Source organism: Neovison vison, chromosome 3 (assembly GCF_020171115.1).
Source record: "Neovison vison isolate M4711 chromosome 3, ASM_NN_V1, whole genome shotgun sequence".
NCBI classification, from domain to species: Eukaryota; Metazoa; Chordata; class Mammalia; order Carnivora; family Mustelidae; genus Neogale; species Neogale vison.
Genome location: NC_058093.1, coordinates 210,771,900 through 210,798,399, shown reverse-complemented (window position 1 = coordinate 210,798,399; position 26,500 = coordinate 210,771,900). Strand labels below are relative to the sequence as shown.

The 26,500-nt window shown below is 41.5% G+C and overlaps 1 protein-coding gene across 4 annotated transcripts in view; it reads right to left on the bottom strand.

Moving 5' to 3' along the window:
- Positions 1-26,500, bottom strand: part of LDLRAD4 (low density lipoprotein receptor class A domain containing 4) — a 418,735-nt gene that overhangs the window by 344,275 nt on the left and 47,960 nt on the right. For 2 of the 4 annotated variants that reach the window (XM_044243670.1, XM_044243673.1), the window contains exon 2: positions 15,796-15,886. The gene's annotated coding sequence lies outside the window, so the exon portion shown is untranslated. Of the gene's footprint in view, positions 1-15,795; positions 15,887-19,652; positions 19,708-26,500 lie in introns of those variants that run through there. The other 2 variants (XM_044243674.1, XM_044243672.1) reach the window with 2 other exon arrangements.

The window sequence follows — 26,500 nt, the reverse complement described above, 5'->3', positions numbered from 1 at the left end:
TCATGATATTCAATCAATCATGTGGCTCTCTTATGCTCCAATTTCTTTACCTGGAAGCATGATTTTTAAAATTTTTCAACCCAGCCACTGTAACTTTTGAAGAACTGGAAACTCACCCCAAGAGTGTCCTCTCTCCCTTCTCAAAATGTATTAGAAATGTCTCATTTCATTTGGCATTGTGATTGGTATCCCAAAGCTGAAAGACTAAAGAATGTTGAGATATTTCTAGACGCTAAAGAGATTTTATAACTCGAGTTTCCCTAACCTATAGTCATCTCAAGCCAGACAGCAATCTGAATTAGGTGGAGAAACAACACAGTAGAGCATGGCTCACAGAATCACAAATATGCACAGAACCCATCCAGGAATAATCTCAGTAGCCAACCCGCAGGTAATCTATGTTCACATGAAAATGCACTCAACATTGTTATTACTGTTTGCTATATGCTTTTGAAACACTAAGGCAACACCTAAGACCCAGAAAAACATCTAGCCTTCAGAAATGCTCTATCATTATTTCCATCCACTCTACCATCCAAATAGCAGAGAAATTGCTTCCTGAGGACATGAAATTTCTGAAACCCACAGTCCTTCCTTGTCACTGCTGAGCCCCTAGATGACACACAACAAATACATAAGGACTGGCTATACTGAAAGTACCCAACATCTAACACTTCTTGCTGGTAGCCTAGAAGGGAAAATCTTGTTTCACTGGGACGTTTTCCAAAATTTCATCTGATTGGTCAAAAGTAACCTAATCAGCTAGCCCCACAGATCCGGGGGCAATATTCCCAAGATAAACAGAAAAATCCCTATGCTATGGTCACTGCTTGGGACTCTTCAGTCTTGAACTCAAAAATAAAAGACACAATTTAAAAAAAGAAAAAGAAGAAGAAGAAATGTAGGAAAGGGAAGGGAAAGGAATAGAAAGGAAAGGAAGGGAGAAAAAAGAAAAAAGAAAAAGGAAAAGAAGGAGTTGTAAGCTTAAGAATGCAGGAGAAAATTACATGGGTCGTGAGATGACACATTTTTATTCCCCAGAAACACTGCTTTGTTAAAATTTAGAAATTCTTAAAGATAAATCACATTTATATTGAATGTGACCCTACTGTTCCTAAGAATCTTAAGATCGTAGTTGTCAAGGTTTGGAATAAATCAGCTGCAGTTCAAACCAGGCCAGTCTGCAGAGTTCGCTGTGGAAGTAAGGAAGACCAAGCCTTTGATGAGGTGAAAGGTGCATGAGGGACCTGAAGACCTGTGTCAGGACGTTGCTGCTCCGTTTACATGCTCTATAACCACGTGCAGACCACTACAGCTGTCTGAGCCTCGGCTTCTCCAACTATACAATTCAACTGGTAAAAGGTTTTTGCCAGGAGTAATACTTTCTGGTTTCAATCCATAAGTATTCAGTTAATTATTTACTGAATGAGTGAATGTGTAAAATGAATGAAAAAGCTAAAACGGATTTCGCCTTCAGATGCCCCTCTTGGTGGCAAAGAAAGCTTTGCTGCTTATTATATCATGTATCATTTTGTTTTCGGAGCACAACAGATTGGGTCTCAGTCAGAAAGGTGGAAAACGTCAGTGAACGCGGACTGACTGATAGGACAAAGGGAGGGTCAGTGGATACGTATGCCGCTACTCACTCTCTTTGTGAACTATTTTGCTGTTACTCAGAGGTCCAAACTCTATCCAATCTGGATAGTCCATTTTAGTTTTGTTTAGGTGTTTACTGCCTGTAAACTAAGAAAATACTTTAAGAGTTTACTTACCCGTAGGAAATTAAAATCCACAGGTATCACAGCAGATCTGGATCTGGCCCCTGCGTGAGCTAACTTACTCTCAGAAAACTATGGTGCAGACCAAGTTTTCCAGATTTGCTCACTGGTACTGGCAATGATAGCACTTACATAGACTGTACCCTCTTATATATTTTTTTAAGATTTTATTTCTTTATTTGACAAAGAGAGAACACAAGCAGAGGGAGCCGCAGGCAAGAGGGAGAGGCAGAAGCAGACTTCCCTGCCAAGCAGGGAGTCCGACTCAGAGCCTGATCTCAGAACCCTGGGATCGCGACCTGAACTGAAGGCAGATGTCCCCCTCTTCTATTTTTATAGACCTATCTTAGAGGCAAAGGTTTGGTATAAATTGGCTATGATTTAAAAATAGGAATAAGACGTTTTCATTTTTTGTTATACTTGAACTTCTTAGAATATATCTAGTGCTTGACCTCTAATTAGTTTCATATTTCACTAAGTGTTTTGCTGCTACCTACCAATAAGTAGTAGGTCACACAACTGATAGGGAACAACAAAATTTTTTCAGGAAACCCTGATTTGCTTCTTATCAAAAAGGAAAATATGCACAAACTAGTATAGGAATAAGGCACAAAAACATGCCTAAAACAAACCCAAATTCTCGTTGTTAAGAATATCTGTCTGGTTGGGGCACCTGGGTGGCTCAGAGGGTTAAAGCCTCTGCCTTCGGCTCAGGTCATGATCCCAGGGTCCTGGGATCGAGCCCCGCATCAGGCTCTCTCCTCAGCGGGAAGCCTGCTTCCTCCTCTCTCTCTCTCTCTCTCTCTGCCTGCCTCTCTGCCTACTTGTGATCTCTGTCTGTCAAATAAATAAATAAAATCTTTAAAAAAAAAAAAAAAAAGAATATCTGTCTGGAGAATGAATAAAGAAGAAGAGAAAACCAAAGAAATGGAAGCTTTAATAGCTATCAATTCTTCTGGCCAAGCAAAAGTTCTATAGTGTTCTAATGACTTGAGGATTGTTTTATCTAGAGTAAGTTAGATACGTAAAAAGGCGGATGTTGAGATATAGAAGAATGCTTAGGATATAAACAAAATCAGATTAATGAAGAGGCAGCTGCTACAAACTCTCAAACTGACTGTATTAGTCAGGATTCTCCAGAGAAACAAAAGCAGTAGGATACACACCCACACACGCACGCGTGCATGCAAGAAAGAGAGAGAAAGGGGGTAGAGAGTGAAAGAAGGAAGGAAGGGAAGGAGGGAGGGAGGGGAAAAAACTGATTATGAGGAACTGGTTCACACAATTACAGAGGTTAAGAAATCCCGGGAACTGCCATCTGCAAGCTGCAGATCCAGAAAGTCAGTGGTATAATTCCAGTCTGAGTCTAAAAGCCTGAGAACTAGAAAGCTAATAGGACAAACCCCAGTTCAAGGACAGGAGAAGACCAATGTCACAGCTGAAGCAGACAGACAAGAAGCAAAAGGAGCAAATGCATAGTCCTTCACCTTCTGTTCTCTGCAGGCCCTCAGCAGATTGGCTGTGTCCACCCACAACGAGGAGGGCCATCTACCGAGTTCACTAACTCAAATGCTAACCTCATCTGGAAACATCCTCACAGATACGCCCAGAGATGTTTAACCTGGTCACGTCTTGACCCAGTCAAGTTAACACATACAATTAACCATCACACTGACTACAAACTAAATATTTAAGGCACTCAAAGTATTAACACTTTACTATGAAGAACCATGAACAGAAAGGAATCCCCAGCTCTTCTTTTTCTTCAAGGATCATGGGACTGAGGTCCCTGAGAATCATGGAGAAACAAAGTCATCCATTCTGATGATAAAGAGGAAGGAATGGATGCTCCCATCAACAAAGAGAAGTAGGCATCCACCGTCCAGCCACCCTCAGGAAGACTGAAGTCTTCCATAAGGTTGTCATCCCACCGGCTTCCTAAACCCACCACAACTACCAACGCATAAGAACTACACACCAGATGTGGGAAAGGTATACACACACAGCCAATAACCAGTCTTGTCCCAGACTGAAAATACAGAATGTTCCAGTGGTTCCCCTAGAGGTGTTGCACTCTTGTGATCCCCCAACATATGAAAGACTAAAATAAATGTGGTTCTTCTTTTGGTAGGAGGAAGCCTATTTTTGAGAGTGATTCTTCACCCCACCAAATTTCAGCAAGGAAGAGTTCACATTTGGTCATCTGCAATACAGCTGTTATTCTCTCCATGACAATCCCCAGGGCTCAGGACTGGACACAGCTGGGTCTGCAGGTAAGCAGAGCCCTCTAAAATGGAGATAGATGGATCCCAGATGATTTTGCCAAACTGTCTTCTAGTTTGCCAAGTACTACAATGGACAACTGGCAATTCTTAATCACAGTCCCTATTTATATGCTTTCTCCACTAAAAATTAAAAAGATGGAGTCAATATTTTTTATTCAATTGTAAATTAAAGACAGATGACAACTCTGAAGAAGGTTTAAAGTTAAGTAATTAGACAATTAATCAGCCAACTAACAGTATGAAACTCACTTATATTTACACATTTATGAATCCTTGAATGTGCTGCAATCTATGATACTCTATTAATCCCTTCCAACAGTGTAAGAGTCATCAGAAATCCTATTATATGCCTCATGTAATCTCTCATTCCCTCAGCTTATTCATCTATGCAATCGATACAAATGAGGAAACAAACATGATGTAAGTCCCTAAGAAGTAAACCATTAGAACTTAACAGAATACTACTACTCAAGCTCAGAGCATTTTCAAAACAATTACCAAATAGGTCTAGTGTTGGGATCCTTACAGTAATGTGGAAATTACCAACAAGGGGAACATTCTCAATTGTTGCAAAGCAGAACACAGCTCAAGTTCCTGGTGAGGTTCTAAAGGCCCCCAACTGCCAAAATGCCCAAAGGCTTGGATGATGCTGTTACCATAGTGTTTTTGCCCTTTTGCCAAAGCTCCATATTTGTTTTGTGTTTTTTTCTTGGTGGTGTTTTAAATGTTTTTGTGTAGGACAGTTGTATTAGTAGGTCTTAACTGCTTTGTTAGTGTCACCAAAGAACAGAAAGTACAGTCTACTGCCAAAATTGGTAGATCTGTTACTATGGCGCATTTTTTCATTTATAGTCATGATATTATGCAAATTACTTTATGGATTCCTTTATGGATCCTTTTTGCTAAAATTACCAAAATTGTATCATCAACAATATTTCAGTATGAAATAGCCAAAGCTGTATATCTGGTCCTATCTAAAATTTTACTTTGCTGTAAAATTGACATAGTTTTAATGTAAACCATTCTATTATGGATGTCCAAAGTAAATCTTTCAATTTCAATAAGCTTTCGTCCTTTAAACAGATATGGAATAGACTTATTGATGTAATTTGGGCTAACATGATGGAAGGTGATTAAAAAGAGATCTTTTCACTTTAACCATCTGAAATTGAGTTTGGAGCATATGCCCATTTTATTCTGGTTTATATTCTACATTCAGTTAGTTGAAGAATTATGAAACTTCTGTTTTATCAATTTAAAAAACCCCACAGAATACATTAGAATTGCTACATAAGTAAATCTTTGTTCAAAACGTGGAAGGACCATAAATTGATCAATTATTCCCATTCTACCTTTTACATGGAATACAGTAATCATTTTTGAAGATAATGATAATAGCACCTGGTCATTTATCTGATAGCTTCTAGGTCTATGCTAGATTTTCTAAAAACTCTAGAAACTCAGATTATTATACTAAAACTAGCTTGATAGGTACATTTTGCTTTAATCTCTTTGCCTCCTTTGATATAAAGTTTTTAACATTTTTCTCTGCACTAAACCAATGTCATCAGAGTTTCTTTAATTGATCTTCTATTAATTATTCTTAATTGCAGGAAGCTTATATTAATTACTGACATTTTCTTTGAAACAAATATTCAATTATCTGATTTTAACTTAGACTAAGTCCACTCATAATGTTTCTCTCTCCACCCACCCATACTAAGTTCTACACGAAATCAGAATAGTAATAATAATAATTCGAGCACCACTCCCTCATAATGTGAGAGCAGATGGTTGAGAAAATGTAAAAGCCCCCTCAACAGAGTCAAATCATCACAGCCAGGGCGTGAGACAAGAATGTAAATGAGGATACACAGGCCAAGAGTAGACTGTTTACCCAAAAAAATGTCGCTACCCCCTCACCCACTTTCCAAAGTAAAGCAAGAACTCATTTCTCACATCTGTATATCAAAATCAATCCAGGAGATATAGAACATAAATCCCATTTTATCCTTACTTTTGGTTCTGTATTAATAAAGTAATATTCATTAAAATGCATTTTTAAAAGAAGATTGATTACAAAGTTTTTGAGTGTTCCCAATTTCTAATGGCAGAATATCAACAAGGAAATTTTTTCAACTGAATTTAGAGATGGAGTGAAATTCTTTTTTTTTCCAGCTTTATTAAGGTATGATTAACAAATATGGTAAAATTCTCTTTTTTTAAAGATTTTATTTATTTATTTGTCAGAGAGAGAGAGAAAGGCACAAGCAGGGGGAGCAGCAGGCAGAGGGAGAAGCAGACTCCCTGCTGAGCAAGGAGCCTGATGTGGGACTCCATTCCAGGACCCTGAGATCATGAATTGAGCCAAAGACAGATGCTTAACCAACTGAGCCACCCAGTCTTCCCCGGGGTAACATCCCTAAAAGATCTTCTAGACAGTTACAGGAAGAAGACAAGATACCATGTTAGGGGATTTTGAAACCAGGAGTTCATGGGCAAAATCACTTACATTGAAGGTTGACTATAATATATACTATCTGAAGTAATTTTTTTTTAGATGATACATATGAGAGTAAGTGTGACTGCAACAGGCCTTAAGGCATCCAAGTATAGACAGAAAATGCTTTGGGTAATGGATATACCAAGGGGAAAATCTCTAAGGCTCACTGATGAGGTAAAAGGATACACAGTACTAAATATTAAAGCTTAACAATTGTTTTCAAACAACTCAAGAGACAGACAAAAACTTGGCAACAGATCAGATGATCATCATTATTATAAGACAAAGAAAGTTATCTATTTGCAGCCTCCGTGCCCTTTTTAGAAGTCCTGCTCTCCTACTGGTTCTACACCCTTGTGATGATCTTGCCACAGGCACCTCAGGCTACAGTCTAACTGACATCTAGCAAACAGCCCACAGATGTTCTACAGACATGCCTGTCAAGAAATCTCACCCTGGGGGCGCCCAGGTGGCTCAGTTGGTTGAGCAGCTGCCTTCAGCTCGGGTCATGATTCCGGGGTCCTGGGATCGAGCCCCCCATCAGGCTCCCTGCTCAGCAGAGAGCCTGCTTCTCTCTCTCCCCCTCTCCCTGACGCTCTGCTTACTTGTGCTCTCTCTCTAACTCTCTGTCAAATAAATAAAATATTTAAAAAAAAAAAAAAAAGAAAGAAAGAAATCTCACCCTGGGTGAGCTCCACCTCCTAGGCTGCCTGTTTCTGCCCATACCACCATCTTCTCATTTACCCAAGGCTGGAGCCCAAAAGTTATTCTGGAATCCACATTTGCTCCATGGACATGCCCAAGGCCTCGCCACTCTAGGCCCTCTTCTCTGTCACTGCTGCCCAGGGCAAGCCTTTTCATTTCTTCCCTGGAAAAGCCCCCATGCTATTCTTTCTGGCTGATCTTAGCTTCTGTCTCTCCCCTCCATTCACTCCTACCCATGGCCACCAGACTCGACTTCCCTAAACACATATCTAATGTCATCATCTTCCCTGAAAAGCCCAAAATGGGGTTCCCCATGCTACAGGATAATCTATGCACCACATCCAAATACTTTATGGTCTGGTCCCAACTTCCTTTTCCAACCTATCTCTATCTCTTGCCTTCCTTCTCAAGCACCCTATATCCCAACCACATTTCCACTCTCCTAACACACTATGAATTTTCCCACATTCATGCATTTGTGTGAGACTTTCCCAGTGCTCAGAATGCTCTCCCCTTACATTTGCCCACCTAGAAAACTAGAGTTCATGGTTTAAGACCCACTTTAAACATCACCACCTCTGTGAGTGTACCAACAAACCTTCCTAGATGGGTATACAAGATATCTCTGCTCTGGGTCCCCTCAGCACAACATGCTGAGGACATGTCACCATGTACTATGACTAAGGACGTATTGTGGATCTCCTCAGTCAGATCATGTGTCCCTCTGTAAAGCAGAACCTGCTTCCCATTCATCTTTGTACCCAAGTCCTCCTCAGAATGCGCAGCTCTACAAATGTGTCTTAAAGATAGATTTTATCATAAACAGCTGATTATTTTCCCACTGCTCCTGTTCCAACAACTGCTTTGTCTCAGTGACTGATAAACAAATGCATACTTTTGAAAGCCCAAGTTTGCCCTGATGTTCGTAGCAGCATTATTCACAACAGCCAAAAGGTAGAAGCAAGCCAAGGGTCCAACAATGGACAAAAGGATAAACAAAATGTAGTATACACACATAATGTAATATTACCAGCCTTAAAAGAGGAAGAAATTCTGACACGTGCTACATGGGTGAACCCTGAGAACACCACGCTAAGTGAAATAAGCCAGTCACAAAAACACAAAGACTGTATGATGCCACTTATATGAGGAACCTAGTCAAGGTCATAGAGACAAGAGAACAGTGGTTGCCAGGGGCTAGGGGCAGAAAGCAGGAGGAATGGGGAGTTAGTGTTTAATGGGTATAGAGTTCTAAGTTTTTCAAGATGATGGTTGGTGGTGATGGTTGCAGAACAATGAAAATATATTTAATGCCACTGAACTGTACACTTAAAATGGTTAAAACATACTGTTTTCCATAGCAGCTATGCCATTTTTCATTCCCACCAGCTATGCAAAGGTTTCCAAATTCCCCAACTTATATACATTTTACCACAATTTTAAAAAGAAGAAGAAGAAGAACCACCACCACCTCGGTGGCTCAGTTAAGCGTCCAACTCTTGATCTCAGCTCAGGTCTTGATCTCAGGGTCAAGACTTTAAGCCCCATTTTGGGCTTCACACTGGGTGTGGAGCCTACTTAAAAATGAAAAAAAAAAAAAAAGGAGGAGCAGAAGTTTGGGAACCAATTAAAGGTCAAAAAATAGGTAACTAGGGGCGCCTGGGTGGCTCAGTTGGTTAAGCGTCTGCCTTCAGCTGAGGTCATGGTCCCAGGGTCCTGGCATCGAGCCCCACATCGGGCTCCTTGCTCAGCCAGAAGCCTGCTTCTCCCTCTTCCTCTCCTCCTGCTTGTGTTCCCTCCCTTGCTGCCTCTCTCTTTGTCAAATATAATCTAAAAAAAAAAAAACTTAAGTAACCTATCACAATCCTAAATGGTAAAAATTTCTTTTAATAATGATTCAAAAGCACCATTATATCTTACAAAACACTAAAAAACATTTCACAAACCCACCTGGCCGCATGAAACAACTCTTTCTCAAATGATCCAATAATCCCAGGACATTTTCTTATTTTTATATCTCACATGTGGCAGTTGCCAGACTAAACACCATAGGAAGTAGAACTCCCTGCCCATCACTGTACTGGGTAAATGCAGCTCAACCCAAGTCTAAAAGTAAAGAAAGCCAAGGCATTATATTCTTGGAATATAACAGCACAGGGAAAATATTAGAACAGAACAGAACCTACATAACAGGCAGCAACTTAGGAACTTTTAAAAAAGTTAATGTAGACTCAAGCCAGAGAGGGTTTAGGATGAGTACTTCCCTGCCCCAAATGCCCCATCTCCAAAGCGCTGCTGTGGAAGACAGACAAGTGGCTGCTGTAACTGACAAGCCCATCAATATTATGGTTTCCTGGCTCCTGTAGTTCTACCTGTGAACTCAACAGAACAACTTCTGTTCCCAAGTGGAAGGTGTAGCCCAGGCAGTGTACCACTGCTGACCTGGCCTGGCACTCTGTCCTACATGATCATTGGGAGCTGTAATGCTCTGTATTTGTAAATTATCTGTACACTCATTCAGCAATCTTGTCTCCCGAATGTGACTGGTCCAGTTAGACTGAAGGTACTGAAGCGGAGCACCGCTGAGCAGCCCCAAAGCCCACAGCGTGTTGTGGAAACTGACACGAAGCGCCCTCGTTGCTGAATGTTTCCTCCACCTTATCCGAACAGGTGAATCCCCTGACTTCCCTGTCATAATCTCCAGGTGTAGAAAATGTGGAGTACCATAGCCAAGTAGATCCCAAGAAAAGAAGGAGAAACCATTAAATGTCAGGCTGAATCCATACAGACCCCAGACATCCTGTGAGCAGCAGGCACCTCTCCCGAGCACTGAGCTTGCAGAGTTAACCAAGCATTGCCAAAAGGCCTTCAGCAGAAATCATCTCTGACACAAAAACAAATATTACATGAAGTTCAAGAAAAAAGCCACAAAGCAAAACCCCAATGGAAACTTCCAGCAGTCCCCTTTTGTGTTGTTAGGTTAAACAATTTATAACTGGACCCCTCTCCTCCCTCTGCCTGTCCTCTTTATTCCAGTCGACATCTTCCTCTGCCCACATTCATTACATTTCCAAAATGATTTTTCCGAGTTAAATGAACTTCACATCTTATGCTCTGCTGCAAATGTTCTTAACCTTTTTGGAGGTCAAAATCTTACTGAGAATCCCATCAAAGCCCTCTGGCTTTCTCTGCAGGAACAGGCACAATTTCAAGGAATTCACATATGTCCTGGGTCCCCTGGAGGTTAGAAACCTCTGTCCCAGTGGCTGCTTCCTTCCATCTCCTTTCTACATTGAATTTGAGAAGCACTTGGCAACCTACCTCTATTTGTGAAAATTATGTAACGAACAAATTTCAAGAACCCATAAGGACTTCTTTTGATGGCATGGCCCATCCATCCCACTGATATCAAAACTCTAAGGGGAAGCCATCTCACATAAGCTCAAGACATTCAGCCAGTCTGACACACAGCAGCCCTAAAGGATGACTCCCTCACAGATTATGATACCTGCTCCCCGTGATCGCCCTCACACATGTACCAATGTGACTTTGTGGGGACCGCTGAGACTCAGTCTGTTACAACTGGCATCAGTTCCCACCGGCAAGTCATCACAAGAACCTGACCTTGGTAAGCACATTTTACACTTGAGTGCTATTCATCCGGGTGACACCAAGCGGGGGTTGGGGAGGCAGGAAGACAGACAGTGACAGTGCCAGAGCCTGCTGCCAGGCACTGCCCCCCATCCCACAGGCTGCAGAAGCTGCCTCACCCACACAGAGAGACTGAGCCTGCAAAGCCAAATTTCTGAGCTGCTGCTGAGACTCCCATAAAAAGCAATGCTATTTCTAACCTCCCTCACCATGGAAAAATACACATGCCACCAAGCAACCCAGAATCTCTGAAAGGTTTATTTTTATACTCTTCCCCACGCCCCCTACCCTTACCTCCCCCACAAAATTTTTAGGTGGAAAATTTGCTAGCTTTTTAGCAGTTTGACACTACTGTGCTAGGCATGGGCTGACGAAACTGCAAGCATGTTTGATTTTAAAGCAAAATGAAAAGGTATTTTTCTGATACAGCTCTGAATGAGTCTACTTTAAGAAAATGATACAGTCTAATAATAGAAGGACACAATCCAACAAATAGGCAAAGAAAATTCCCAAGTTCCCAGACCACAGACAGAAATAACGGCACTAACAAGGTTCTCTTCCCTATCTCTAAAAGTGGCGCTCCTGCTTGCTCCACTTTCTCTTCACACTGCTGATCTTTCCTAGTTCAAACAGGGTACGAAACATCCCTGATGCCCTTGTGGCGTTTCGATTTTTCTTTTGCTGCTCTTGCCCTTAAAGAATGAAGGGAAAGCGGTGAGATGGACTTCAGATCTGAGTCCCCTGACACTGTGTATACAGGTAGGCAGAAGGGAGGGAGGAAGAAGAGGAGAGAGAGTTAAAGGGGGAAGCAGGAGGGTCTGAATGAGGATTCGAGAACCCAAAAATTCTTTCCGAAGCCAACAGGCAACCCAGAACTAGTCAACCTGGCATCTGTCCCGGGACTCCTCCCAATGGGAACTTTGGTGTCACGTCTCTAATGGCAAACTAGAAGGCTAGAGAGGCACCAACCCACCACTAACTGGCTTCTCATACATATAGGAAGTTTTAGTGTTACCTCTGATTGACCCTAACCTACCTGTAAAGCGGAGTTTAATCCTGCTACAAATTAGGAAACCTCTAGCACAATATGGTCATTTACACCATAGCTCCAAATGTTTTTGTTTGATCACATTTTCACAGTTTAATCTGGTTTATTATACATGCCAAGGAAATATCTGGAGAAAATAAGCCTTGCTTTATTTACCAGTATAGAAGGCGGGGACCTACACTCAAAGGTGTCCCTTCTCCTAGCACTACTGATCCTCTTTGAGTTTCCTTAAAAGTTTAAATTTCATGCAAAGCCAGGAAGTTCAGGTTAGGTATGTATGGGTAGCATCTAAAGCTTGTTTGTTTCTTTGTTTTTAATATTTTATTCATTTATTTGCCAGAAAGAGAGAGAGAGCACAAGCGGGAGGTGCAGCAGAGGGAGAAAGAGAAGAAAGCTCCTTGCTGAGCAGGGAGCCAGAAGCAGGGCTCAGTTCCAGGGCCCTGAGATCATGACCTGAGCCAAAGCAGAGGCTTAACCAACTGAGCCACCCAGGTGCTCCTAAGGTTTGTGTTTTTTTTTTAAGATTTTATTTTATTTATTTGACAGAGAGATCACAAGTAGGCAGAGAGGCAGGCAGAGAGAGAGAGAAGCAGGCTCCCCACTGAGCAGAGAGCCCCATGCGGGGCTCGATCCCAGGACACTGAGATCATAACCTGAGCCAAAGGCAGAGGTTTAACCCACTGAGCCACCCAGGCGCCCCCTTAAGGTTATTTTTTAATGCTGGAGCATCTCCCCACTGGGAACACAGGTCTTACACAGAAGAATTTCACACTGCTTCCTGTTCCTCACCATCTACTTCTGATCCTTTAAGGACCTTAAAGGAAAGCAAAAGAGAGGTGGGATTTTCCCCCATCTGAACCTTTCTTATTTGTGTCGAGAGCCAACCAGATCTAAGTCTGAGGTTCTTCTCACAACAACGACAGGAAATGGTGTGGAAAACTTGAATTAATTATTTCTTGCCCTACATCCTAGAAGAATTATGTTCAGTCAAGTCACTAGCACCATATTCCACCATACCTGGCTCCAGCAAGAAAATGCCTCCTGAAATTCCTCAGCACACCTCCTTCACCCTGAAAGAGGACAGAGAGATCCATGCCTCTGCTCCCTCTTTTCCTCTGATCCTGCCAGCACACGGTCCCTGGATAAGAACTAGCATTTGGATGGCAAATACTGACATTTTATGCAACTCCTACTGTGCATGAATGCTGAATTAGGCAACCTCACAATAAGTCCACAAGATAAATATTACCCCATTTAAAGACGAGAAAATTTGAGATCCAGAGAGGCTCAGGACTTGTCAGAGTAGAACAGCGAAGGAAAGTGGCAAGGACAGAATTTGAGGCAAACCCGTTTTTCCAACTACACCTTACAAATGTGAGGCAGCCAAGAAGTATGTGTCTTTAAATTTATCAAGGAGGTCACAAATGTAAATTTTAAAATACATTTAATAACAACCTAAACATGGTAACCCAACCCTGTTTTAGAACCAAGTCCAAAAAAATCCACTGTACAGTAAGACAGGCACATGCTGCAATTCGTGCAAAAATCCAGACCTCCTTGGGCTTTCCCAGCACAGCAGTTGGAGCAGAGTTGTAAGGCCACCTGTCCATCTTATCAGCCCTTAGGAATGTCTCACAGTCCAGCTGTGAGCTTCGAGAGACAGAATTTTACAAGTAACAGCGCAAATATAAATTCCAGGACAGTCAGCTGTAAACCTATTTTAGAGGTGTGAAAGTTCTTGCAACACCTCAGAATCCAAGTATGGTGCCTGAAAATGGCCTGAGAGGCACAAAGCAACATGCAGGTTTGCAGAAAGGGATCTGTTCTTCTAGCCATTCTAACGTTCATAAGGAGCAACTTAGCCTTGTATTTCATATAAAATCCATATACAGTAACATAGTCAAGAAAAAGATTTCCATTACCAATTTTGAAAGTTGCTGAAAATAACTGACAGAATGAGGTAACCCCATATACGGTGGGAAATCGGGTTCTTGCGGAACTTGAAGTATATTTCTACTTTTGTCACAATTCTGTAAATCGAGCTGCATGGTCCCACGGTATTTCAGTTATCCAGTAAAATTCTATTTGAGGATGGCTTTAGTTTTTGGTGGGTAAGGTTAAAGAAGACTCTATCTGAGATGATGAAAGAGTACCCAAACTGTGCCCACACTCTCTTCAGCACTGGGAGAGATGGGTTGTTGCCCCCCACCTGAAGCTGGTGGTGGGCATGCCAAATTACGGAAGAAAAACAGCACAATTCATCAACACTCACCAAGTAATGGGTGCCTGGGTGGCTCAGTTGGTTAAGTGTCTGACTCAGGAAAGAAACACATACGGACTACATTCTCTCACCAACAGAGAGGAACTGCACCCAACGTGGACTCAGAGTGTGTGTGGCTTGTTATATACCGCAGGCTTCATAGCAACTACAATTTTAGGAAGGCTCCAAACTGTGAAAAGTCCATTTAAATTCAAGGGTCTGTGCGCCTCAGGGAGGAAGCACATTAAATCACTACAATTGCCCCATCTACTTCCAACTGCAACCATAAATAAAAAAAGTCTGGATATGCTCTGAGAGAGCATCCAGAGTAGGAATCTGCATCAATTCATTTCATTTGACAAAAGTTTTACTGAACTCCTCCCTTACACCAGGCACTGCTTTAGGCCCTGGGGGCTGGGGGTGGGGGTGAACTGCAGGAGGGAAGGAGGGAAGATTCTTGCCCTTATAAAGTTTATAGTCTAGTAAAAAACTTGGAATAAACAATGAGTCATACCTGGCACATTAAAATTTAGGAAAAAGTTGCACCTTACATTTTATAAAAAGCAATTTTATAGAATTTCTTACTTTTCTGACAACTCTCATGTATTTCTTCATTTAATGTTCCCCATAGACTGGCGATTAGGCAGAACAAGAATCACTAAAATCAATTAAGAGCTGACCAAATAGAGGCACTGAGAGGTGAAGGGGTATGCCTAAAATAAAAACCTGGCAGTGGGCAAGCTGAGGGAGGGTAGGCTTCTTCTGGTACCCTCCCAGCACCTTCGATGACTATCCCCCCAAGGGCTGACTCTGAGTGGGTCTCTGGGTCTGAGGATGTCCAGAGATGACCAAAAGACTTAGGTGTCACCTAAGCTTCTCCTTCCAGATAACCCAGTGCCCAGTCACTTACACCCACTCTCCAAAACATCAACACACAGGCACACAAATGTAAAACCAAATGCAGTAAATTAGGAAGTCAACCCCCTCTTCACAATAACAAACCACACGTGCTACCAGTACAGAGAAAGAAAAACCTGTCCACAGGATGTTACAACAGCTAAGAGAGAGAAAGGAACTAGTATTTATTTAATGTATGCTATATGCCAGAGGCTGTTTTAAGTATGATGGCTCCTTTATTTTTCATGGCAATCCCATCATGATCCCCATTTTCTGAAGTAGGAAAGCAAACAAAACACAGAATTTAGAATGACAAATAAAGAATCCCATTTCCCACTGATCTTAAATGTTTGTAAGTATCTGGGCATTAAATGCTCAGGCTCAGCAACAAACAAGCTGAATAGTAAGATTATTCTTTTTTCCAGTAAATCTAGAAATATGTGTTTTATATACATTCTCAGCTCAAGGGGAATTACAAACAAAAAAGAAAAGTCCAAATTTAAGCCGATATCATGCATTCCTCCTACGGGAAAAAGTTAAATTAGTAAGATAGTTTTTGTGCCTAGAAATTGCATGCCTTTCTTGAAAGGTACAGCATCTCATAACAGTTAGTGCTGTGACAACCTCTGCTTCACAGTCATTATCAAAGAGTCTCAAGTTCTACTCACCTTTTAAGCTGTATGAAAACTGATGTGAGTTCTTGAGAATGGTCCAATATGGAGACAATGGTGTGATGTTACAAATACAGAGCTTGAACTGCTAAAAGGAAAAATAAAGAATTTCAGTGAACCACTTCTTGGTTTCTTTTCATGCACCCTCCCTTTCCCCAAGTTCCACAAAAATAGTTGAGAACTATCACAATAAAAGCCACAATACCAAAGTGATTAAATTAAGAACGCAAAGATAAACATCAAATAATAAAGGAAGAGAAAATTATAGCAAAAAAAAAAAAACAAAACAAAAAATAAAATAAATAAAAACAATTGAGGTCAGGGACCTGACTGAGCCAGGGACAAAATCTCCTTATGAGTTTTTGAGCAGCCACAAGGGGCACCCTGTTTTTATCTTCCAAACAAAAGAGACACAACTTACTCCTCTCAACATACAAACCTTTTCTTCAATGAGGGCCCAGGAACAAATAATGAACGATACCTTTATTGGACATGGGTTGTTTTTTTTTTTTAAATCTTAACAGTCTGAATTATCTTGTGAGCATAAGGATCCACACAATCCTTAACTGTAAAGAGAGGCAGGCCCAGGGGCACATTTTTCCTCCCATGAAATATGTTTAATTTTGTGGGAGCAATACGGACCCCTGCTTAGGGAAGATCCTTAGGGGAACATCCATGGTACTGTCTGTAAGGCTGTCTTGACACCTGCCCTTTACCCCGTTGGTAGAACATTCTCCAGTTTGGCGGTCCAGACTTTGTCAAGGTCCACTTCCAGTTCACACAATCTGTCACGATCATCCTCATCTCACCTCAGGGAGTACGCTCTAGGCGCCTCACACCATTCCAGATCATGTCAGGTGACTGCCCTGTGCCTTACGAAGCAGTTTTGGGTAAACTTGGTCAACTCTGCCTCAGATACCACAAGCATCTCTCAGCACCCAGGCTGCCAATGTGTAGGATTACACTCCTGTCCAAGGTTGAATAAGCCACCATCTGTCTAGCTTGTGTGCTGTAGCGTACTCTCCAGGAGACTTGTCCCTTAAAGTGTGTTCCTACCATATGTCACTCCTGAGTGATCAGCCAAAGCTAAGACATCCAGATAAAAAATGACCGTGTCTAGCCAGAGGATCCTGTGAGATTCCTGTGGAGGTCCACCCCGAACACATAAGACAAACACCTTGCTGTTTTTATGTAACTCCTCAGTACCAATACTACGCACCCACAGACATTACTTTCTCCTGTTCATGATCTACTGAGACGGGGGAAAGTAATCCACTTCTGGTTTTCGAAATAGTAGTTTTTATTCCTCAACTGGGATTGTTCTCATCAGTTTTCCTAGGAGTCAAATGTTCAGACTTATTGAGAAAAGAAGGTGGTGGAATAACCAGAAATATACTGAGGTGGCCAAAATTACTCTGGAGGGCAGGCAGAGCCTGTGACTTGCCTCTAACCAACAGAATATGGCAGAAGTAATGAGAGGTCATTCCCTTAATCAGGCAGTGCTGTCTGTACAAGACTCCATCTCAGCAGACTAGAGAGTGACAGACTCCCTTTTTATCTCCGGAGAAGTGAGCTGCTATATGGTCACAAGGACTGTGAGGAGGCCATGTGACAAGAAACTGCAGGGTCCTCCAGGTGCTGAGAGTCACCAAGCTGACATCCAACAAGGAAACAGGAACGTCAGTCCTATAGCTACAAGGAAACGAAAGCTACCAACAACCTAAATGATCTTAGAAGTGGATTCTTCCCACTCATGCCTCCAGATGAGAACATAGCTGGGACCACACTTTGCCGACTTCTGAGATCCTGAGTAAAGGACCAGTTAAGCAAGGCCCAGGCTTCTGACCCATAGAAACTGTGAAGTAATTTATGGGTACTGATTTAAGCTACTATGTTTATGGCAATTTGTTATGCAGCAACAGAAAACAAATTTAACTTAGTAAATAAGTATAGGGATATATAAAACACATACTTATATGTTATATGCATACATAATTAGTACAATACAACAGCCCTTCCCACCTGCCTCATCCACAATAAGTGAAAAGTCATTTCTCCTACTTGACTATAAACTCCTTCTGGGAAAGAACCACATCACCATCACCCTGACATCCCCTTGGACTCCGCAGGGTAAGCGGCACACGGGAGGCTCTTACGTTTTTTTTAAAGAAGCCAAATTAAAAGAGTTATGACTTGTCAATCCCTAGTTTTCTGCAATAAGGCCAAAGCAACAGAATTTATGCAACTCTTCAAAACAGCACTCAGAACCTCTAAATTAATTCCAACTAGGTGGAAGACACTTAGCCTCATGCTCTACCCCCAAACAATAAATGCATTAATTTCTCCAGTACTGGTTATTTCATTTTACCTATAAACCTGAGTCAGTGCTTAAAATGTTTCTCAGTAGTCACCACTTCTGCCAAATATCCTTGCCTTTCTTCTGGCATTTAGCTATCTAATAGCTAAAGGTTAAAAACCAAAAGATCCCTAAGAAATTTTCCAAAGGAAGAATTTGTTACTTGTTCTTAATTTCCCATTCATATCAATAATTCATTCCCAATCAAAATGGAAAAAACTGTATAGGTCAAATAACCCAGCTCTAATTCTGAAACAAAATGCTAATCCAACTTCCTGACAACCTAAGACTCATTTTTTTATTCGACAGGTGTTGGCAAGGATGTGGAATGAAGGGAACCCTCCTACACTCTTGTTGGGAATGCAAGCTGGTGCAGCTAGTCTGGAGAACAGTATGGAAGTTCCTCAAAAAGTAGAAAATAGAGCTACCCTATGACCCAGAAATCACACTACTGGGTATTTACCCCAAAGATACAAAGGTAGTGATCTGAAGGGGCACGTGCACCCCAATGTTTATGGCAGCAAAGTCCACAAGAGCCAAACTATAGAAAGAGCCTAGATGTCCATCAACAGATGAATGGATAAAGAATATGTGGTGTATATATATATTTACATACAATAAAATATGCAGCCATCCAAAAAAAAAAAAAAAAGAAATCTTACCATTTGCAATGACGTGAATAGAACTAGAGGGTATTATACTGAGCGAAATAAGTCAATCAGAGAAAGACAATTATCATATGATCTCACTGATATGAGGAATTTGAGAAACAAGACAGAGGATCACAGGGGAAGGGAGGGAAAAATGAAACAAGATGAAACCAGAGAGGGAGACAAACCATAACAGACTCTTAACCTCAGGAAACAAACTGAGAGTTGCTGGAGCAGAGTTGTGGGAGGGATGGGGTGGCCAGGGGATGGACATAGGGAAGGGTATGTGTTATGGTGAGTGCTGTGAATTGCGTAAGACTGACGATTCACAGACTTGCACTCCTGAAACAAATAATATATGTTAATATAAAAAAGTTTCTTTTATTTTTAAACATGATTTTTAATTCTCTTAAGCAAGATTTTACTTAAGCCCTGTTTAAAATAAAAGTTGAATATGTAAATATATTCGGTTTCTGCAATCCTTAAGAGATAAATTATTTTTTATTACAAAAAAGATTGTGACTAAAGCTCTATTTTAGATTTTCAAAGGACTGGTTTAATAAAAGAGATATTTTAAAAACATTCAAATCAATTAAATTACTTAAGAGACTACAAAATAAAAATTTTATTCACTATAGAAAGCTATCATACTCTCCTGAAGTCTATATGCAGGATTGTATTATATATTCCCACTCCCTCATAAATCACTCAGCAAACTTTAATATTATCTCCAAGGTTCATCCCTGGGTGCTCAGCCTCTCAGGCAGCAGTGTTTTCACACTCAAGCCAAAATAAACTAAAAACATCAGTTCCGTGACATAGGAGGCAAAGAATTTCAATAAATTCACCTCTTCTTCTCAGCAAATTTTAACTCTCTTGGGCCCAACTCCACGTGTGCAAATAACCAATGACCCACACCATGGAACTTCACCCTGTGCGGAGAAAGAAACAGGCTAAATTATAGACCCCACCCAGGTCTCTCCACCCTCAATTCTAGTAAGTACATGCCTTTTCCATAATCTCACAAAACGCAGCTCAACACAAAGTCCAGAGCTTCAAAGGAAGAAGACTGAGCAATAATATCATGCCCCCACCAAGGAAATTAAGCCTTCAGTAGAATGGTTCACCCAAGAGAATGACCCTTAATGAGAATTATTAAGCCTACAACCTCCAAAAAGATGCTAGCAGAGTTCTTTACACATAGACCACACCCTGCTGCTTGAAGCATTTGAGGAATCCATACATAGGTTTTCAAAGTGATAAAGTATGGTCCTGGAGGGATGATGATCTCACTAGCTCCAAACCATCTTCTTTTTTTTTTACTTCTTCTTTTTTTTTAATTTAAATTTTCTTTAGTTAACATAGAGTGCAATATTGGTTTCTGGAACAGAATTCAGTGATTCATCGCTTACATAAACACCCATTGCTCATCACAAAAAGTGCCCTCCTTAATACCCTTCATCCATCTACCCCATCCCCCCACCTCCCTCCCTCCATCAACCCTCAGTTCATTCTCTATGGTTAAGTGTCCCTTATGATTTATTTCCCTCTCTCCCTTCCCAGGCCCCATATGTTCACCTGTTTTGTTTCTTAAATTCCACATGAGTGAGATCATATGACATTTGTCTTTCTCTGACTTATTTCATTTAGCATAATGCACTCTAGCTCCATCCATGTTGTTGCAAGTGGCAATTTTTCGTTCCTTTTGATGGCTGAGTAATATTCCATTATATATATATGTCACATCTTCTTTATCCATCCATCAGTCGATGGACATTTGGGCTCCCTCCATAGTTTAGCTATTACTGATAATGCTGCTATAAACATCAGTGTGCATGTACCCCCTTCAAATCTACATTTCTGTAAACTTAGGGTAAATATCTAGTAGTGCAAATGCTGGGTCATAAGGTAGTTCTATTTTTAACTTTCTGAGGAACCACCATACTATTCTCCAGAGGGGCTTCCCCAGCCCAAACTATCTTCTGAATGCCACGTTCCCAACACATTTCCAGCAGTTTACACAGCACTATAGGTTCAGTGGTCACAGTCTGGGAATCATGAGCTGCTGAGAGACAGAACAAGACTAAGGCAGAGTTACAGGTATTCCTGGAAAGTAACATTAATCAAGGAAGTTGCCTCCCTTGCCCCAAGAAGGGGATACATGAGTGGCAATAGACTGAAACACCATAAGGGAAGTAAGACACATTTATTCTCAATCTTCACAACATTCTCACTTTCTCTTTAAGGTAAAGGAAGATATTTATTCCTGACAAAGGTTAAGAGAGAAATCTGGCAGTGTGCCTTTCTCTGAAACCAGACTGGCTTCCAGCTGGGAACTGTAGCCATTTAAAACACAGTGATGCCCGGAAACAAGAGAGCCATTTTGTATAAATTATAAGTTGGGAGAGAAAAAAACACAAAGTAGTAGGTAATATACTTCAATGTTACACAAAGAGATCAAGGAAAATAGAAAACAGAGGTCTCTTTCCCAAAACTATACTGACTTTACATCTTTTTTCAGAAACATTGAGGCATTCCTTAAGGATGGACCTATACTTCCACCCCAGATGCATAAATTTTGTTAGGTACATTTTCACGACATAAAATGTGCATGTCCATTTATTCAACCCAATTTGAGGCCGCCCTGGGAAAGGGTCAGGCCTCCAGGTAGCATCAACTGCAATCTCCCTGCAGAGCCCAGGGTGAGATGCAAAGAAGATTGAGGAGTGAAAGGTTCCAGCCACAGAGCCAAGACCAACAGTTTGACAAGTTGTATCTTAACAAAGCATCAACCATTTCATGGGTGCCTTTCAAAATCGAGGAATGCAGAGGAAGAGGGCAGCTTTGGGCAACTCCCAGCAGACACAAAACCAGCCAGGGCCACGACTGAGGAGAAGGATCCCAAAGCCAGCTGCCTTCTGTCGGCCGTCTGCCTTACTTCTAACAGAGAATTCTGTTCCCAAAATAGAAACGAAGGACCTCTTCAAAGCAGATGCAACAAAGAAACAGTCCCATCCCACTTGCCAAGAAGAAATAAGGCATGGCGACGGCCACATCCGAAAGTCATCTCTTCTGGAGCACAAAGGGCTGGATGAGGGGCCCTTGCTGATGTGGTCAGCCTCCTCAAAGAACTGGTCCCCAAGGCCCCTCGGGGTGCACCTACTGGAGTAAGGCAGTGCTGGCGGGCTCCCACACACACCTCCTCCCACCCAGCACAATATGGCAACAGCTCTGAGGGTTGTGCTCACAGGACAGCGGGACGGCCAACAGACCTTCACAGGCTCTTCCCGCCCCGCCTCGCCCTTCAACCAAGAAAATCTTTCAGTCAAAGCAAAAACAGTCCATCTGCCTATGGCTAAACAGACAGGTTTTCTATCTTCCCTGCTGTTTTGGCTTGAGCTCTTCAGACTGCAAAGTTCTGAAGCTCCCTTTGCTAAGCTTTATAAAGGCCGGAACTATGTATGAGGAAACTAGGACAAGGCCACCCCCAGGCAGCTCTGCACTGCGAGGAAGCACTGGAGCCAACATGGCAGCTCGAGCTCCTGCCGGGTAAGGTGACGCGGTCTCTGCGCACACGCATGCGCGCGCGCACGCACACACGTGCATGCAGATGCGCATGAGCGTGCACGCACATAGGGAGGTGCGCGCGCACAAGGGCGGAGGACGCGTGTAAAATCTAAAAGCGGGATGTTTCAGGATCCATAAAGGCAGAATTAAATGTTTCAAAGCACACAAAGGGCGAATAAAGTTTCTAAAAGCTGGAATGAGCACCTTAAGGAAACAACAATAAAGACGATGATTTCTTTTAAGTGACATTCAAGTCCAACAGTAGTTTCCTAGTTATTTCCAAACTCAAGGGGAGGAAGACAAAGACCTACACCTCCACAAAGGATCACAAAATACTTGAAAGCAATGAAAAACCGGACAGTGATTGGGACATCAAGATCCTTTTTTGCTTCTTAAGCAATAAAGTACTGTCTCATTTCTCAAGCATTCTGGGAGGAGTTCTCAAGGTCAAACTATACTTTTTAAAGCATATTAGCACACATCCAAATGGAGATGTTACCATATCTGTTACAAGCCAAAAAGGGAATCAAACACTCAGTCGCTATGACAAGAACTCCATGAGCACGTGGACTGGTGGAGTAAAAGAGCCAAAGACACAGCCTGCCCTGGGTTCAAATCCAGAGCCACCACAACTGGGTGCCTGACCCCAGGGAAATGAAGTCATCTCTGAGCACAACAGCTAACAGATGAAGATAAGGTTATCTACCTTTCAGGTCATTGCAGAGACTTAGAAAGACAATAAGGGCCTGAGTAACTGGTCATAAATATTAAATATATAGTCAAATTAATAAAGAATAGCATTGCTTCTGATCAGAGAAAAACAGCTGCTAATACATATAACTCACAATAGAAGTACCTCATCCCAAGAGTCCTCCTGGTTTACCTCACCCTCTACAATCTTCCTCACTCACTTTCCAGTATTCTTGGGCTATCTGCACATACCCTCTCTCATGTTTACACGGGACTCCCCGAGAATACCAGCTCTTAAGAACAAGTCTCATATTTTCTAAGGCTAGGTATCATATTTTCTGGGTTATTCTATACAATCTACTTCTTTCCCTGTACCCCTCAACCATATCCATATCTCCTATCTGGCACTCCCTAGAATAGCAGCCTCAGAGGAAGACTTGAGGCAAATTCCCACCTCTCATATCTTACAAGCTCTCACACTTAATGAGTTCAAGCCCTGTTCCTTTGTATCAGTGAGGAAGAAATCAAGGAACATGGAGGTGAAGAGTGTTGACCAAGTGACACAGGTGGGTCACATCCCGGGGCAAAGAACTTGGCCTCTTGCCTTCCCCACCATACCACTGGCATCTGCTTATCACAGAGCCTACCTTATAAGAAAGAACAGTAGCCACTGGCATTATAGAGATACATGTCAAAATGACCCACATATCCTACCACACAGCACTTAGGCTTGGGGTTTCAACATTCCTGAGAGCAAGACAAGGCCTACTTCAAGAAACAGCCGTGCATACCCAGGATTCTGAGCTCCGGCCCAAGTGTTCTATTCTCTGCCCCTTTTGACCTCCTGTTCGATTACTTAATTAATTACAACAAGAAGAAATCAAACAGATAAAGATACTCAAGCATCTCGGTCATTCATTTCTAAGCGATAATAGTAACAATAACAATAAAGCTAACATATATTTAATCTTTGCTCAGTGCCTCTCTTGCAAGTCACTTTATGTATCTCATTTAATGCTCACAGCAACCTTGTATGGATGTTTTAGTATCCTCAGTTAGCAGATGGGACAACCAGAGGCGAGAGAATTTAGATGATTTGTCTAAGGTCATATAGTGATTAAGAGGCAAAGCTAAGATTTGAATCCTATTTCATCCTACAAGCAGATCCACAGAGCCATCAAAACAAATGGTTAAATTAAGAAATAAAGCAAAGCTGACGTATCAAAAAATGGATATGTTTTATTCTTGGGAATTCCTTTGAAAGCTAAGGTGTATTTTTGTTGTAATATTACCCTCAAACCCAGACTTTATGAGTCTGTTTGGAAATAGCAACAAGTCATTCACCAATAAGCACACTTCTTTCAGACCCTTTTGGTCACTTCCCATGAACACTCCACAGGCAGAAACAAATGTGGATACTGTGGAACCAAGCTGGCACACAAGAGCCCTGACCCCCAAAGACTGGCACAGTGGGTGGCCACAGCCAGGATTTCTCAGAAGCCACAGTGGACTCAGTCCCAGGCTGGTGAAGCAGCAATGTTTTTGAAGACCCATTATGTGCCAAATTTTCCACCACTATCAGAAAATAAAAGGGACCTAAGTTGTTATTTCTCTAAAATTTAGTATGGAAAACAGGACAAACATAACTAAGTCTGTGCTTTTATAATTAAATGTCAAGACTGGTTTTCATATGGCAAAGATAAAAATATTATCAATTAATTTTATTGACCTCTATTTAAATATTTAACGTTAAAAATGGACCCAACTCTCTGTAGAAAGCTGTTTCAATGGACTGAATCCCTAGCACTGTGAAGGGGTGATGCTAAATGCCGGGAACAGATCAGAGAAGTCACCAAGTTGCATGAGGTAGAAAGAAGAACCCCAAGTATGTCAAACTCGACACTCAAACTCACTGAACCATGCAACCCTCTGGCAGGCTGTATGAATACCCGCCAAGGGCCAGACACTATTCCAGGCAATTGGGCACATCAGTGAGTAGAACAAGGGTCTACAGTTGAACACTAAACCTACCCAACAGTTCAATTAAGTAGTTCACGCAGAAATGGTAAAGGCCATGTACAAAGGCAAGTACAGAGTAGAGCAGAGGCCAGTACGGCCAGTACGGCCAAAGGGAAGTGGTACCAGAGAATGCTCCCTGAGAAGGCAGTTATCAAAACCAAGGCTAGGGGGCACCTGGGTGGCTCAGTGGGTTGAGCCGCTGCCTTCGGCTCAGGTCATGATCTCAGGGTCCTGGGATCGAGTCCCGCATCGGGCTCTCTGCTCAGCGGGGAGCCTGCTTCCTCCTCTCTCTCTGCCTGCCTCTCTGCCTACTTGTGACCTCTCTCTGTCAAATGAATAAATAAAATCTTTAAAAAAAAAAAAAAAAAAAAAACCAAGGCTAGAAGGAGGCAGGGCCCGGGGGTGGGGGCGGTGTTGGACACATGGATGTTTGAGAAAGAGGATTTCAGGGAAGGGTCCAAGAACAAAGAAGCAGTGTGCCTGGACAGAACGAATGAGGGCAAAAGTAGCAGGAGATGAGGTCAAAGAGGCAATGGGGGTCCCAAGAGCTTGTAGGAAATTGTAAGGACTTGGCACTTACTCAAGAAAAATGAGGAGCAATTCAAAGAGTCATGCATTCATTCAACAAGGATTTACCAGATGCTAAACATGCCAAGCCCTGTGCCAGATGCTAAAGACATAAGAACAGGAAGAAGGTTGAAAAGAGGCCAAAAAACTAGACTCCTCAACCTTCAATGGTAGCTAAGGTCTTCTTCAGTAGACTAAGTAACCAAGAGTACATTTCAAGCCTCACCTGGGAACCTGGAAATGAGCACTCTCTGAGCTCAAAGGATGCCCCTCCACCCTTTACGTACATATAGATCCTGAACACTGACCAGGAAAACACCAAAAATACAGAAGATCCTAAAGCTGTGTAAATCAGCAGTGAAAATCAAATGAAGTCCAAAAATCATTTTAGTCCTGATTATACTTCATTAGATTTTAAATATTTTAAATCTTCAATGATATTATAATAGCTCTATAATAACTACAGTGGTTTAAAATCTTCACACCCTATATTTCCAGTATTCCTAAATGGCAGAATGTTTACTGTTTATTGATATCTGGATATGTTTTGTTATTTTGGTAAACTAAGATGATAATAAACATCAATACTTGAAAAAAAATCAATACTTAGTCTTTCTCCTCTATTAAACTACATAGATTATATCCCCTTCATATTTCTTCTGTAACTCACCTGCGATACTAGTCATTTTGGACTTTCAAACACTCTTAACACACGCAATATATACATGTATGTAAGTACATACATATATGTGTGAAAATGCATATATATACGCATATATACATATACTGAGTTGTGACATTAAATATCTCTATATACTGACTCAGACCACATACGTAACTTTTTAAAAATTTC